A 13,640-nucleotide genomic window follows, 5' to 3' on the forward strand; every position below is an offset into this window, starting at 1 on the left:
TCACTCTTCCATGTGAGTTTGGAAACAATTTGAAGACTTATGCTTTAGCCGATTCTGGGGCTAGCATAAATTTGATGCTTTTTTCGTTCTACCAAAAGTTAAATATCCAGAAGATGAAGGCAACAAAAATGACCATCCACATGGCTAATCGTTCGGTGACTCACCTGAGGGGAATTGTTGAAGACATGCTTGTTAAAATTAGGAAATTTGTTTTCCCAGTTGACTTTGTTATTATGGATATGAAGGAGGATGCAAATATCCCAATCATTGTTGGTCGCCCTTTGCTAAATACTACTGGCACTTTAGTTGATGTTCGTGAATCTAAGCTTACATTGAGGGTTGGTGACGATAAGGAAGATTTTGGAATACAAGATGGATTTCAAGGATATGATGTTAAAGGTGAAGTGTTCAATATTGATGAAGATAATGAACTTGAAGAATTAGAAAAACTCATGGAGGAAGAAATCAAGACAATTAATCAAGTTAAACACACTAAGCCAAGAGCATCCGTTCCATTTTTCGTTGAAGTCATTGCCTACACAAAACCAACATCTTTGATAAGTGAGCAAAGTGATGAAATGTCGAGTGATGAAGAAGAAGTTACATCAAAGGTGACTAGTCCAATGATGAAAGAAGAGAAGATCCTTATTGAGCTAAGGAAGAATGAAGAAAAATTGGAAACAAAAGGGACCAAAAGGAAGCATGACATAGACGGGGTGAAGGCTAAAAAAGAAAACACGAAGAAGGCGTACATTAGACGAGTCCAAGCATACAAGAGGTGATGGAAGGCGCAGAAAATCCAGCTGGTGATGGACGCATCTGAAGAGTCAACATAGGAGGCACGGAGTCCAGCTCACGACTCCTCAAAAAGAAGCGCTTCTCGGGAGGCAACCCGAGTTTGGTTTGCGTTTTCTTTCTTTTTCTTTTTGTATTTTTAGTTTTTAGGAAATCGATTATATCATCCGAATCACTATATTCATAATTAAACACCGAGTGTGAGGTCCCTAAAAATTAAGTAGTAATAATTAAGAATCTAGTTAATAGACAAATTTGGAATTAACAAAAAATTTACAGTATTCACGACGTGAACCTTTGAGGATTCACGATTTGAATCCTGAAATACTCGGGACCACAGATTAAAGAACACAGAACCCTCTTTGACCAAAACATTTCTTTATTCCCACGAAGTGAAAGAGGCGACTGGTCCCCCCTTGTTAGATTTCGGCCGACACACGTTCTTTAATCCTCTTTTGCTTACGTAATGGTACATTAATCTTCTTCCTCTAAATCATGCTCAAGGAAAGCTGGTCAAAATACCCTGTCATATCACCCCTAAAGTCGGGTCCTCCAGTGAGTGCTGATTGGCGAACCGGCTGTCCTCTTTCCCCTCTTCCTCTCACATTTCCTCTCCTCGACCTTGGTTGTGGTGCGGGTTGATCATCCTGCTGCTTGCCACCATCCTCATCATCCGACCCTAAAATACCCCAGTGAGTTCCATAATTTTTGACCACCCGTATGGTCTCCAAATAACCCATACTAAACTCATGTTCATCCATGCAAGTCATGGAACGGGTGATACCGGGAACAAGCAACCCATACGATCGGGCCAAACGAGTAATGAATTGCCCTCCACAAATAGGGCTCCCGGGGCGAGAACTAGCAGCAGAGTCGGCCAAAAAGCGTGCCAAAAAGTAGGGAATATTCCAACACACTCCCGGCTGCAAAATGCACCATAAAAAAGAATAAATTCTGCTTTGTCACCTTGTCCCCACGCCTTCTGTGATTGATAGAGAAAGTGATAAATCGGTGTACTACTCGGTGGATAGGAAATCGAATGCTGCTCTCGGGGGGCACTCCGGAATTGAATATTCTGGAGGCAATATTATGCCAGAAATCAAACCCAGTGACACCATCCGCATACCCTCTAGCTGCATCCCTAAAAAACATGCCAAACTCGGGAGTCATAGCCTCTTGGAGATTATATATTCCCACCCTCCAAGAAAATTCCATGAGGCTGCATTCCCGATACTCACCCCTAAGACGGAATACCAAAGCTTGTTGATAATGGGGGTCTTGGACATTCTCTTGGAATGTGACTGTTGAGAAAAACTCAACACAAAACTCCTTATATACCCGCTCTTGGATGCGAAAAAGGTTGAGCCATCCCGAGCAAGTGAACGAATAACCATTTCCAATAAATATTTTGGTCAGAAACGGAGACAGCCTATCCATGAGTCCAACTTCCCTCAACCGTGTCCAATTGATGGTGGGTGCGACTGCAATCTCCTGGTTTTAAAGCCACCCCAACCGATTGTTCCATCGGGTCAAGACTTCTCGGGACATCGTTGTTGGGAAATTGTAGAACGGGTGTAAACCCGCCACTCCAATCGGTACTTCCCTTCTAGGAGCCATTTCTGCAGTAATAAGCAGCAAACAAAACCAACAAAAACAAACCAATAGATTAGAATTAAAAGAAACAACAAAATGTCCAGTCCAGAATTCACGTCGTGAATTCCGAGGAATTCACGTCGTGAGTTCGTCAACGCACCGTGAAACTATCCAATTTCTGTACAAATCGGGCCAATACAATATTTGGGGTTTTATGCTAGATCATTTCTAAGTACATTGCAGGCACATGCAGTAACGATTTCAACATTTAGGGTATCAATTTTTAATATCTAAAGAAAAGTAAACCCTAACCCTTAAATCTAGCAATTAAAGCAATAATAAACAATGGGAAGAAGATTAATGTACCTATTTTGGAGGATTATGTAAGCAAAAGAGGATTAAAGAACGTGTGTCGGCCGAAATCGAACAAGGGGGGACCAGTCGCCTCTTTCACTTCGTGGGAATAAAGAAATATTTTGGTCAAAGAGGGTTTTGTGTTCTTTAATCTGTGGTCCCGAGTATTTCAGGATTCATGTCGTGAATCCTAAAAGGTTCACGTCGTGAATACTGTAAAAATTTTATTAATTCCAAATTTATCTATTAACTAGATTCTTAATTATTACCACTTAATTTTTAGGGACCTCACACTCAGTGTTTAATTATGAATATAGTGATTCGGATGATATAATCGATTTCCTAAAAACTAAAAATACAAAAAGAAAAAGAAAGAAAACGCAAACCAAACTCGGGTTGCCTCCCGAGAAGCGCTTCTTTTTTAGGAGTCGTGAGCTGGACTCTGTGCCTCTTATGTTGACTCTTCAGATGCGTCCATCACCAGCTGGATTTTCTGCTCCTTCCATCGCCTCTTGTATGCTTGGACTCGTCTAATGTACGCCTTCTTCGAGTTTTCCTTTTTAGCCTTCACCTCGTCTATGTCATGCTTCCTTTTGGTCCCTTTTGTTTCCAATTTTTCTTCATTCTTCCTTAGCTCAATAAGGACCTTCTCTTCTTTCACCACGGGACTAGTCACCTTTGATGTAACTTCTTCTTCATCACTCGTCATTTCATCACTTTCCTCACTTATCAAAGATGTTGGTTTTGTGTAGGCAATGACTTCAACGAAAAATAGAACGGATGTTCTTGGCTTAGTGTGTTTGACTTGATTAATTGTCTTGATTTCTTCATCCATGAGTTTTTCTAATTCTTCAAGTTCATTATCTTCATCAATATTGAACACTTCACCTTTAACATCGTATCCTTGAAATCCATCTTGTATTCCAAAATCTTCCTTATCATCACCACTACTCAATGTAAGCTTAGATTCACGAACATCAACTAAACCGGGCAACCAGCCCAAACAGCATCTGAGAAAGCAGTAACCAGAGGAGATTACACATCTCCATAAGCATGAATAGTGGTGTCAGGCGATGGTGTAAGACGAAGACCAAAAGTACTGGTACCCTTAAGATACCGAAGAATTCATTTAACAGCAGACCAATGATTAGTAGTTGGAGAATGCATGAACTGACAGACTTTGTTGACGGCATAGGTGATGTCGGGTCTGGATAGGGTGACATATTGTAGAGCACCAACTACTTGATGATACCGTACAAGATTCTCAAAGAGTGGGTTGTCACCAAGAGAGAGAGAAGCACCTGTAGGAAGTGGAGTACTGGTCGGATTGGCATCGGTAAGACCTGCATGCTGTAAAATGTCCAAGACATATTGTTGTTGAGACAAGAAAAGACTAGTGCCATGATAAGCAACTTTGACACCAAGAAAATACGAGAGAGCTCCCATGTCTTGAAGGGAAAAAGTCTGACTTAGGCTGCTTACTATGTTCTCAATAGCACCAGGGTTGTTACCTGTAATGATGATATCATCAACATCAACTAACATATAAATTTTTGTACCCGAATCTGAGAGTATAAAGAGGGAGGGGTCCGTGTGAGACCCTTTAAAACCAAGAGCATGAAGAGCCCGAGATAGCCGATGAAACCAAGCACGTGGGGCCTGCTTAAGACCTTACAGGGATTTATGTAGTAAGCAAACATGGTTGGGTTTGCGTGGATCAACAAAGCCAGGAGGTTGGCGTAAATAGACAGTCTCATTAAGATGACCATGAAGAAAGGCGTTTTTAACATCCAACTGACGAAGGGGCCAGTTGTTGGACACAGCTAAGGACAGAACTACCCGTACAGTAGTAAACTTGACAACTGGGCTGAACGTCTCATGAAAATCAATACCGGGTTGCTGATGAAACCCCTTGGCTACGAGACGCGCCTTGTAACGTGTTACAGTACCAGCGTGGTCTCGTTTAATTTTGTAAACCCATTTGCAGTCGACAATATTAAGATTAGGTGAGTGTGGCACAAGTGTCCATGTGCCATTGCGTAGTAGGGCTTCATATTCATCAGCCATGGCTTTTTGCCAGTGTGGATGTTTAGCAGCAGTAGAGAAGGTTGTGGGTTCCTATTCATGCTGGGTAGTAACATGACAAACCGAGTTGACTTTTTCGGGTTTGGATGAAGGTTAGAGGGGCGAACCCGAGTGGCAGGAGTGTCTGTAGAAGGAGCCCCAAGAGATGAAGTCGTGACAGGGTCTGTGGTGGTAGTGTTGCGCCGATTCCGACGCGCATAGGTGAATAACGGTGGCTCCGAGGCAGCAACCGATACTGCTGGAGAAGGCATGGCAGTGGTATTTGCATGTGACACCGAAGCAGGGGCAGGAGAGGGTGTGGTAATCAGAGCTGTGGGTGGGGTAACGGTGAAAGGGGTGGTGGTGGTATATCATGTGGTATGGATGTCTCAGGGATAACAGGGAGTGGGTAGGTGGATACGTAAGGGTTGGTTGTGGAGGGTGTAGGTGTAAGTGGAGCCGGTACGAGAAAGGGGAAAAAATTCTCGTGAAAACAAACATGACGAGAGATGTATACTTTATCCGTAGTGGGATCAAGACATTGGTACCCGTGGTGAGAGGAGCTGTATCCAAGAAAGACACATGGAATTGACCTAAAATCCATTTTATGTGAATTGTATGCTCTAAGATGAGGAAAACATTGACACCCAAAAACTTTCAGAAAAGAGAAATCAGGTTGTCGTTTAAAGCGATGCTCAAAGGGTGATATACGAGAAGTGGTACGAGATGGCATGCGATTTATAAGATAGACTGCAGTGTCAAAAGCAAAGTGCCAGTAAGTATTTGGAACACCAGATTGAGCAAGAAGAGTCAAACCAGTTTCAATCACATGACGATGGCGCCTCTCAACCAGGCAATTTTGTTCACTCGTATGAGGGCAAGAGAGACGGTGAGTAATACCAAGAGAGTTGAAAAAGGGTGTTAATTTTCGAAATTCACCCCCCCCCCCCATCCGTTTGAACAGACTTAAGTTTTGTAGAGAATTGACGTTCAGTGACGGTAAGAAATTGTTTAAACACTTCAAAAACATCATATTTGCGTGTAAGTGGAAATATCCACATAAAGCGGGGGAATCATCAACACATAGCAAAAAGTAATTATGACCATCAACTGAGGTCACAGGTGCAGGCCCCAAACATCACATACAACAAGATCTAGGAAATTTTTACTATTAAAAGTAGAAGTAGACAAGTGAAGTTTAGATGATTTCCCAATATGCCAAGAAGTGCAAAAAGAATCTGATATACTAGAAACAGGAAGACAATATTTAGAACACATAAACTTTAAAAGTTGCGGATGAGGATGCCCAAGCCGTTGATGCCAAATGTTAGTCGGTGCTTTTAGAGCGGTGAATGCAACTTTGGGAAGACTCTTAAACGATGGAAGACGAATAGAGTAGAGCCCATTGTTACTTGGACCCGTGAGGAGGGTAGTTTTGGTAGTATTGTCCTTCACAACATAAAAGGAAGAGTGAAACTCAAAGAAAACATCATTATCTAAGCAAAATTTTTGAACAGAAAGAAGATTCTTTTTTATTTGAGGAACATGAAGAATATTGGACAATGAAAAAGTTTTTGAGGGTGAATAAAAACGAGTAGAGTTTACATACCATTGCCAACGTGAAGAGCATCCTCCCCAAAATAGGGTGTGGGACTATCAATGGAGGAGAGATCATGAGAAACATGATTGCTTGAACCGGTGTCGGTGAGCCAAGTAGTAGTTTGAGATCGGTTTTCTGCAAAGTTAGCGGAGGGTTGTGGGCGGGAGCGGGTGGTGTTAGGGTCACGGTTAGGGCACTGGGACGGGATGTGACCAATACCACACCGGTTACACGTGTCATACACGGTGTTTTGGGTGGAAGCCCATGGGAATTGACTCCTCGTACCTCCTGATGTGGGGTTGTAGCTGCCCCGACCACGACGATTGTTGGAGCCGCGACCACGAGAGGGCTGGTGGCGATTTGTATAGAAGGCTCGGGGTGAGGTGGTAGCAGGGTTGAGTTGTAGACCAAGCTGGGAAACAAGCGGTTGAAGGGATTGAAGGTGATCAGGTGATAGATTAGTGGTGATGGGAGTGGAGCGGTTGGATGAAGTGGCGGTAAAAGCTTGGATAGGAGCAACCGTAGGTGAGGTCTTCTTGACCATAAAGTCATGATCAGCAAGAAGACCATGAAGATCTTGAAAGGAGGTAGGTGATTGTCGAGCAAGGAGAGTGGATTTGAGGCCATTGTATTCCTCACGAAGGCCAAATATCACTAACATAACAAGGTCATTCTCTTTCACAATTTCTCCAATGTTTGCCAATGCTCAGAGTATTCTTGAGCACGTAACAAGTAGGCAGAAGCGGTTTCATCGGCTTTCATCTCTAGTTTAAGGAGTTGGGTTTTGAGTGTGTATTCCCTGGAGGAAGATTGTGGTGCATAGGCTCGTTGTAGAGAGAGCCAAAGATCTCTTGATGCCGTTCCCTGTGTATGTGGGTAAGACGCCTCTGAAATTGTAGACAGGAGGAGCATGCGTACATGCGCATCATTCGCAAGCCAGACGGCATGAGCAGGATTCGGTTGGGGTTCGGCTGATGTAGCTTTGTCTACTGCGAGTAGGGTCGGGTTAGGACATGGGACAGATTCATCAATGTAACCAAAGAGATTGTTGGTTACAAGAAACGGGTGGATCATCGTTTTCCAGAAGCCATAGTTGGTAGGGGAGAGGGTAAAGGGAAACTTGTGAGAGTTGTGGGACGTTTTTTCTGTTGTAGAGAAGGCGATAATGGTTGACATGATGACAGATTGTGTTGATCGCTCACCTGCCGAACAAAAAGGAAGAAGAAAAAAAAGGCGGCAGGGATTGTAACCCTAGGGAGCCGATGATGACAGCTCTGATACCAAATTATGAATATCGCTATGTAAGAACCGAATCAAATAAACAATTAAATTAAATTTCATACTAATGATTATAAGATAGGACCAATGTTATGAATATCACAATGTAAGAAGCGAATTAATTAAACAATTAAATTAAATTCCATACTAATAATTATAAGATAGGACCAATTTTCGTGAGACTAGGACTCTCCTAGAATTCATGTTATCAAGAAATCATTTATGAAAATCGATGTCTTTTAACCGACTCTCACTAGTCACTACTACTTAAGAACCTGATGTAACTAATAGCAATGAAAAAGACATGATTACCGACCAAGCAGGGAGCTTTTAACAAGCCATTAAATACTTATTTAAAAAAGGTCTGCAAACGTAACAGTTGAAAGAAAAGAAAACCATGAGAACTATATATTTTTTTTTAAACAGAGAATATTTGTAAATAAATAAAATTTGGACAAACCTGTTATGAAAGATATTGAGACTTGAATCATCTATCTCTCTCTACCTACAAAAAACAAAGTCAACAAAATTAATAAAGTCTTAACATTGTCACTTTTACCACTCGCGTTCATGCAGATTGTTGTATACCCTTCAAAAGAAATGTTAATAATTTGGGTTTATTTTTATTTTTATTTTTTTCCCGGCATATCGAATTTTTCGATGTTGAATATATAACGGATAACCGATCCGAGTTACAACTTGTGTATTCGGATCTCGGTCTCCGATCAGATATGTTTTAGAACAATGAAGTTGTTTATACAACAATGTACTTTCATTTGATTTATTAGAAATCAATAGCATGTCCAAACAAGGGTCGTTTTTCCATTTATTGCAATGTAGTTCTATTTTATTTCCAAAATTTTGTTAAAAATGATTGTCATTCCACAGGGAGGTTGTTTTTTCCATTTACAACAGTGTAGTTCTATGTTTTTTTAATCTTTTTTACATTGCTGGATAGCAGATTCCTAATATAGCATTGTACTCTTAAAGTGCGATGGTATTTAGGTGTGTGCAATGATGTTATTTCTTGATTTAACTTGCACACCAACTCATCTAAATTATATTAATTTGTCAACCGTGTAACATGAAATGATAGTTTTAATAGTAATGTACTTGAAAGAAATGATTTTGTAAAATTTAATGTCTATTATTACCAAGTTAGGTCCAAGTCTGATGCAAGTTTTATAAAAAAAAATTCAAAAATTGCAGGTTTAAAGTGGTGTACTTTTAAGCAAAATATTTTTTTTTTTGGTTTTTTGATGTCTATTGTTAGCAGGTCAGGCGTGATGCCAATTTTTTTCAATTTTATTTTTCTAAAATGACAATTTTAATAGGATTGTACTTTCAAAAAAAATGTTTTTTTTAAATATATATTTTTCATGAATTGTTATCCATTTACCTAAGACTTTGATGTAAAAGTTTTGTTAAAATTGTTTCACTAAGGTTAAAGATATAAATTTGTTTCATGAAATGGAAGTGTGCTTATGTTTTGGATTGTTAAGAGGCCTGTAGGTTTTTATGTATAATAACATCCTACTTTAATTACAATTTTGCAAAAATTGAGTGTCCTGTTGTTAGGTTTCTATGTTCATAAGGTATGATGCATTTGTTATGTACATACGACATCAATACTTTTATCACGAATTCGACCTTTTTTTTCATATATGTTCTTAAAACTCCAAATTGTTAGTAGTTAGATACATCTTCCATTTTCACAGATTTATATGTTGGTGCATATTGCTTAAATTTAGTCGGTTTCAAGAATATGGTAGCATCAAAGTGGTTTCAAATTTGGATTTTTTTAGTATGTCAAAGTAAGAGAAGTTATCCTAGTAATAGTAATATGTTAAAACGTTGTTACCAAAATAATAATAATAAATAAATAAATAAAAATTACATTTTTTACCTTAACATTATTCTCTAGCACTTTCACCATATGCTTCTCCGGCGTGCCTAAAATGTCCGCACTGTTTGTGATAGCAATAGGCAAACTCTTTAACGATACGTCGCCTGGATTTCCTGTCTCGCTTTCAAGGTTACTTAAATAACGATGATCGGTAGTTTGAGGCTTTTTAGAAGAGGAAGCTAGTTCAGCCCAGCAGGGTTTCGGTGGGGATGGGGGTAGGGATAAGGATGAGGATGAGCCTACCTCTTCCTCTTCGCTCACGAAAGAGCGGTAGAGCGGAGAATCATAGACATTGTAGATCATTGTCTTGTAAACCCTAACCCTAGGATCGCTCTTCTCCTCTTCAATCTTCTTTTTCCTTAGCCCTTAAAACATTCGACGTTAAGGCCATTACCTAGCCACTGTGCTTCAATGACTGGACATTATGGTGGGTCGGGCCAACTTGATTATTTGAATAATATAACTAGGTTACAAACATTTTTAAAATTTAATAAGTGTAAAAACAATTTTTTTTTTATAAACTTACATATGTGCAACTGTATAATTCTTAATTTAAATTAGTTATGGTAATGTTTTAAAGATGTGAGCACATTCTTTATTTCTACATTAATGAAAAAAATGATTATTTTGTAACTTTTTTGCTAGCTTTGTCTAGTTTTTTTATATTTGTACATACAACTGTTAAAAAAAATGATTATTTTTTAGAATTATATTTTAAACATGTAGCAGACTTTATTTGATTGTTTGCATATGGTATTTGTTTCAATAAGACATCATTTTTTTTAAATATATATCTGTATTATTGTTTGGTTGTTATTCATATAATATTATTACTTATCTATTAAATTCAAAGTTATATCACTTTTTAACTTGAACATATTTCATAAATATTTTAAATCTATGATTTAGTATGCTCTTAACATATATTACATATTTCAATAGTGACTATTAGAGGTGAGCATTTGGTACAGTTTTAAAGCCAAATCGAACATCATACTACAATGTGCAATTTTTAAATTCTTAAAACCATTTGGTGTGGTTTTGCAATTTTTTAAATACAGTTTCGGTTTGTGTCGATTAACCCAACCTTTCTTTTAAAAATTGTCTTAAATAGTTTCTCGTTTCTAAATCTAGTGTATGCACTCAGATTTTTGTTATACTTAGGATCCTAATAGTTCTTTATTTTTGGCTTTAGCAATCATATATTGGAAGGCCATATAATTTCATATCTAATCTAAGTAAAGCAAAAAACTGAAAAGAGTAGAATTTTTGCACTTGAAGCTAGAATACTAAAACTATCATACTTTCTGATTCCAATTGTTGTCAATAAACTGAACAGTTATTTGACGTCATAAAACATTTTACCTAGTCCGAAAAACAAAAAAGTAAGATAGTATAATACACATCGTTATCGAAACTAAATACATTATATCTTTTGGACAATTTTCTTCCCCATCTTTTCTGATAAATGGCCACTTTTGTAACACCTGGATCCCGAGGTAATTCGAATTCTCAATTTGCAACATCCCAAAATATGACCCAAAAATTTCATTTTTAATTTAATAAAACCAATATCACATAAAACATCGTCATCAAAATCCAGATAAAACAAATGTATTTAACTTTATTTAATCTGAAAACAAACCGAAATTAAATCCAAAATTCATAAAAGGCCCGAACCAACGCCTTTACCAATACTCTTGGGCTCCAAAACACAAACCGAATACCCGGATCATCTAAACTACATCATCCACCTCCAAATTATCCCAAACTCATTTCTTCAAGGGTTCTAAGTCTGCTAATATCCAATCATTGATCACCACCCCACAATGAGAAACGATTCGAAACAGGGCGTTACAAACCGGGTATGAATTGAAGTTCAGATACGATTGAGATAAGAAAATAATATTAGAACATTATATTTGACAAAATTATAATCCGAATTACAAAAGAAACAACTTAACTTTATATTAGACAACATACTGCATAAATACTCTTATCATTTTCATAGCTTCTACGGGTAACGTCTCTTTTAGATCGACTTCCAAAGCATTTTCGATCTTTTCCTCTTTGTTTCTGAATTATAATTCCTGAACGCTATGTAACAACCTTGTAAAAAACATCACTTGGGTTATGTTTTTTGTTTTTCTTCTTCTTGTATAAAAGAAATTGTAGAACATAACTTTTTTAAAAGCTAATTTGAAACGTCTCAAAAAGTAAGAATAAAAATTTCCATTTTTAATTAATAAAACCATTATCCAAAACCCCTCACTCTCATGTACTTGGATGTTTAATGATGCACTTGATTCACCATGATCTCTATGATGTTTTGGATAATGGTTTTATTAATTTAAAAATAGAAATTTTTAGTCTTAATTTTTGGGACATTTCAAATTAGCTTTTAAAAAAATTATGTTCTACAATTTCTTCTAAAGAAGAAGAAAAAAAAAACATAACCCAAGTGATGTTTTCTACACGGTTGTTACTACATAGCAGTCGGTAATTATAATTCAGAAACAAAGAGGAAAAGATCGAAAATGCTTTGGAAGTCAATCTAAAAGAGATGTTACCCGGAGAAGTTGTGAAAATGATAAAAATATTTATGCAATATGATGTCCAATATAATGGTAAGTTGTTGCTTTTATAATTTGGATGATAGTTTTGTCAAATATAATGTTTTAATATTATTTTCTTATCTCAGTCGTATCTGAACTTGAATTCAATTCAGTTACAAGGAAACGGGAGATGAGGTAAATATCTTGATTTGGGTTTATGGTTTTGCAATGGTCGTTTAACATGTTAGTTGTTTCACCCAACGAAACCGGGTTCCAACCCTCCCCGAATGGATAACAACATCATAAGCAACCCAATTTCCCATTTTGTGCAACTGATCATATCAATTTTATAGTCTATATCAATTTTATTAGTTGTTTCACTACTTAATTTTCAATCCTTTAATTGTGTTATAATAATATGGACTAATAGAATCTTATAGATGTCACTTACATTAGTTGAATTAATTTTTTGTCAACTTTCATTAACTCTTAACAACCTCAGAAACAATGTACATAAATAGTTATAATAATATAATTATAATGACACAAATATTAGATTGTTCATAAAAAACCAAAATTTTAAAAATTATATCTACTTAGATGTTGCTGATGTAAAGTCATTAAACCTATATTTTATTATTGTTCATACACATTTATTATATAAATAACTTTTCATTTTGTCCAACTTAATTGTACTTAAATTTGAAAACAATCATTAAAGGGTGCAACAAAACATGAAATCAAAAACTTCATATCCATAAAAAAAAAGATTAGTATATAAAAGACCTGCTAACTATATTTTGTTAGTTCAATTCAAGTTCAACATTATATGCACCGTCACTTTTTACCTTTTTACCTTATTACTTGGGAATCAATAACATTAATGTATGTCAGGTCTTCTCATTTAAACTTTTGGCACTCGATTTCATTACAAGAGATAAATTTCGTAGTTTTACTTTGTCTTTAGATTTTACAACCTTAAACCGCGACCTTAAACATTATCCGTTGAATAAGTTTGAGGTTTTTGCGTAAAACTAGATGCCCGAATCAAAACACAAGCAACTCAAGTGGGCTTGTATGCGGCTGAGCATCCCTCCTCCTGGTTGAGGAAGGAACTCTACGAGTTTGTGATTATAAACGAACAAAAAGTATCAGGTTACTCCTTAACCCTTAAATGTAAATTCATATTTGGTTTTTTTCTTTTTGGTTTTTTAATAAAAATTATTATTATTATTATTATTATTTATAAAAGATATATTTATAAATTCGTCATTCAAACTAAGTAACTATTTACTTGTGTGTGTGTATGTGTGTTGGAACCTTGTTCTTTGTTCTTGGGAGAAATCTACATTCTGGAATACTTAGCTAGATTTGTAAACCTTTAGATCAATGTTTTAAAACCCGGGTCGACCCGGCCAGTTCAACCGGTTTGGACCGTGACCCGGGGTAGAAGGCGGGTCAATTGAGAACGGTTTTTTGTAAAAATACGGACACG

At 37.1% G+C, this 13,640-nt stretch overlaps 1 long non-coding RNA gene across 6 annotated transcripts in view; it reads right to left on the minus strand.

Moving 5' to 3' along the window:
• Positions 1-1,034: 1,034 nt before the first annotated feature.
• LOC145115386 (uncharacterized) overlaps positions 1,035-13,640 on the minus strand; it is a 14,848-nt gene continuing 2,242 nt past the window's right edge. Inside the window, exons 4-7 of one of the 6 annotated variants that reach the window (XR_013711538.1) lie at positions 9,591-10,031; positions 8,145-8,189; positions 6,416-8,048; positions 1,035-6,255 (exon numbers count right to left, since the gene is read on the minus strand). This is a non-coding gene — a long non-coding RNA (uncharacterized LOC145115386). Of the gene's footprint in view, positions 8,049-8,144; positions 8,190-9,590; positions 10,032-11,196 lie in introns of those variants that run through there. The other 5 variants (XR_013711537.1, XR_013711535.1, XR_013711539.1 and 2 more) reach the window with 5 other exon arrangements.

This window comes from Lactuca virosa, chromosome 5, assembly GCF_052849685.1.
Source record: "Lactuca virosa cultivar CGN04683 chromosome 5, Lactuca_virosa_CGN04683_v6, whole genome shotgun sequence".
Classification (NCBI taxonomy): domain Eukaryota; kingdom Viridiplantae; phylum Streptophyta; class Magnoliopsida; order Asterales; family Asteraceae; genus Lactuca; species Lactuca virosa.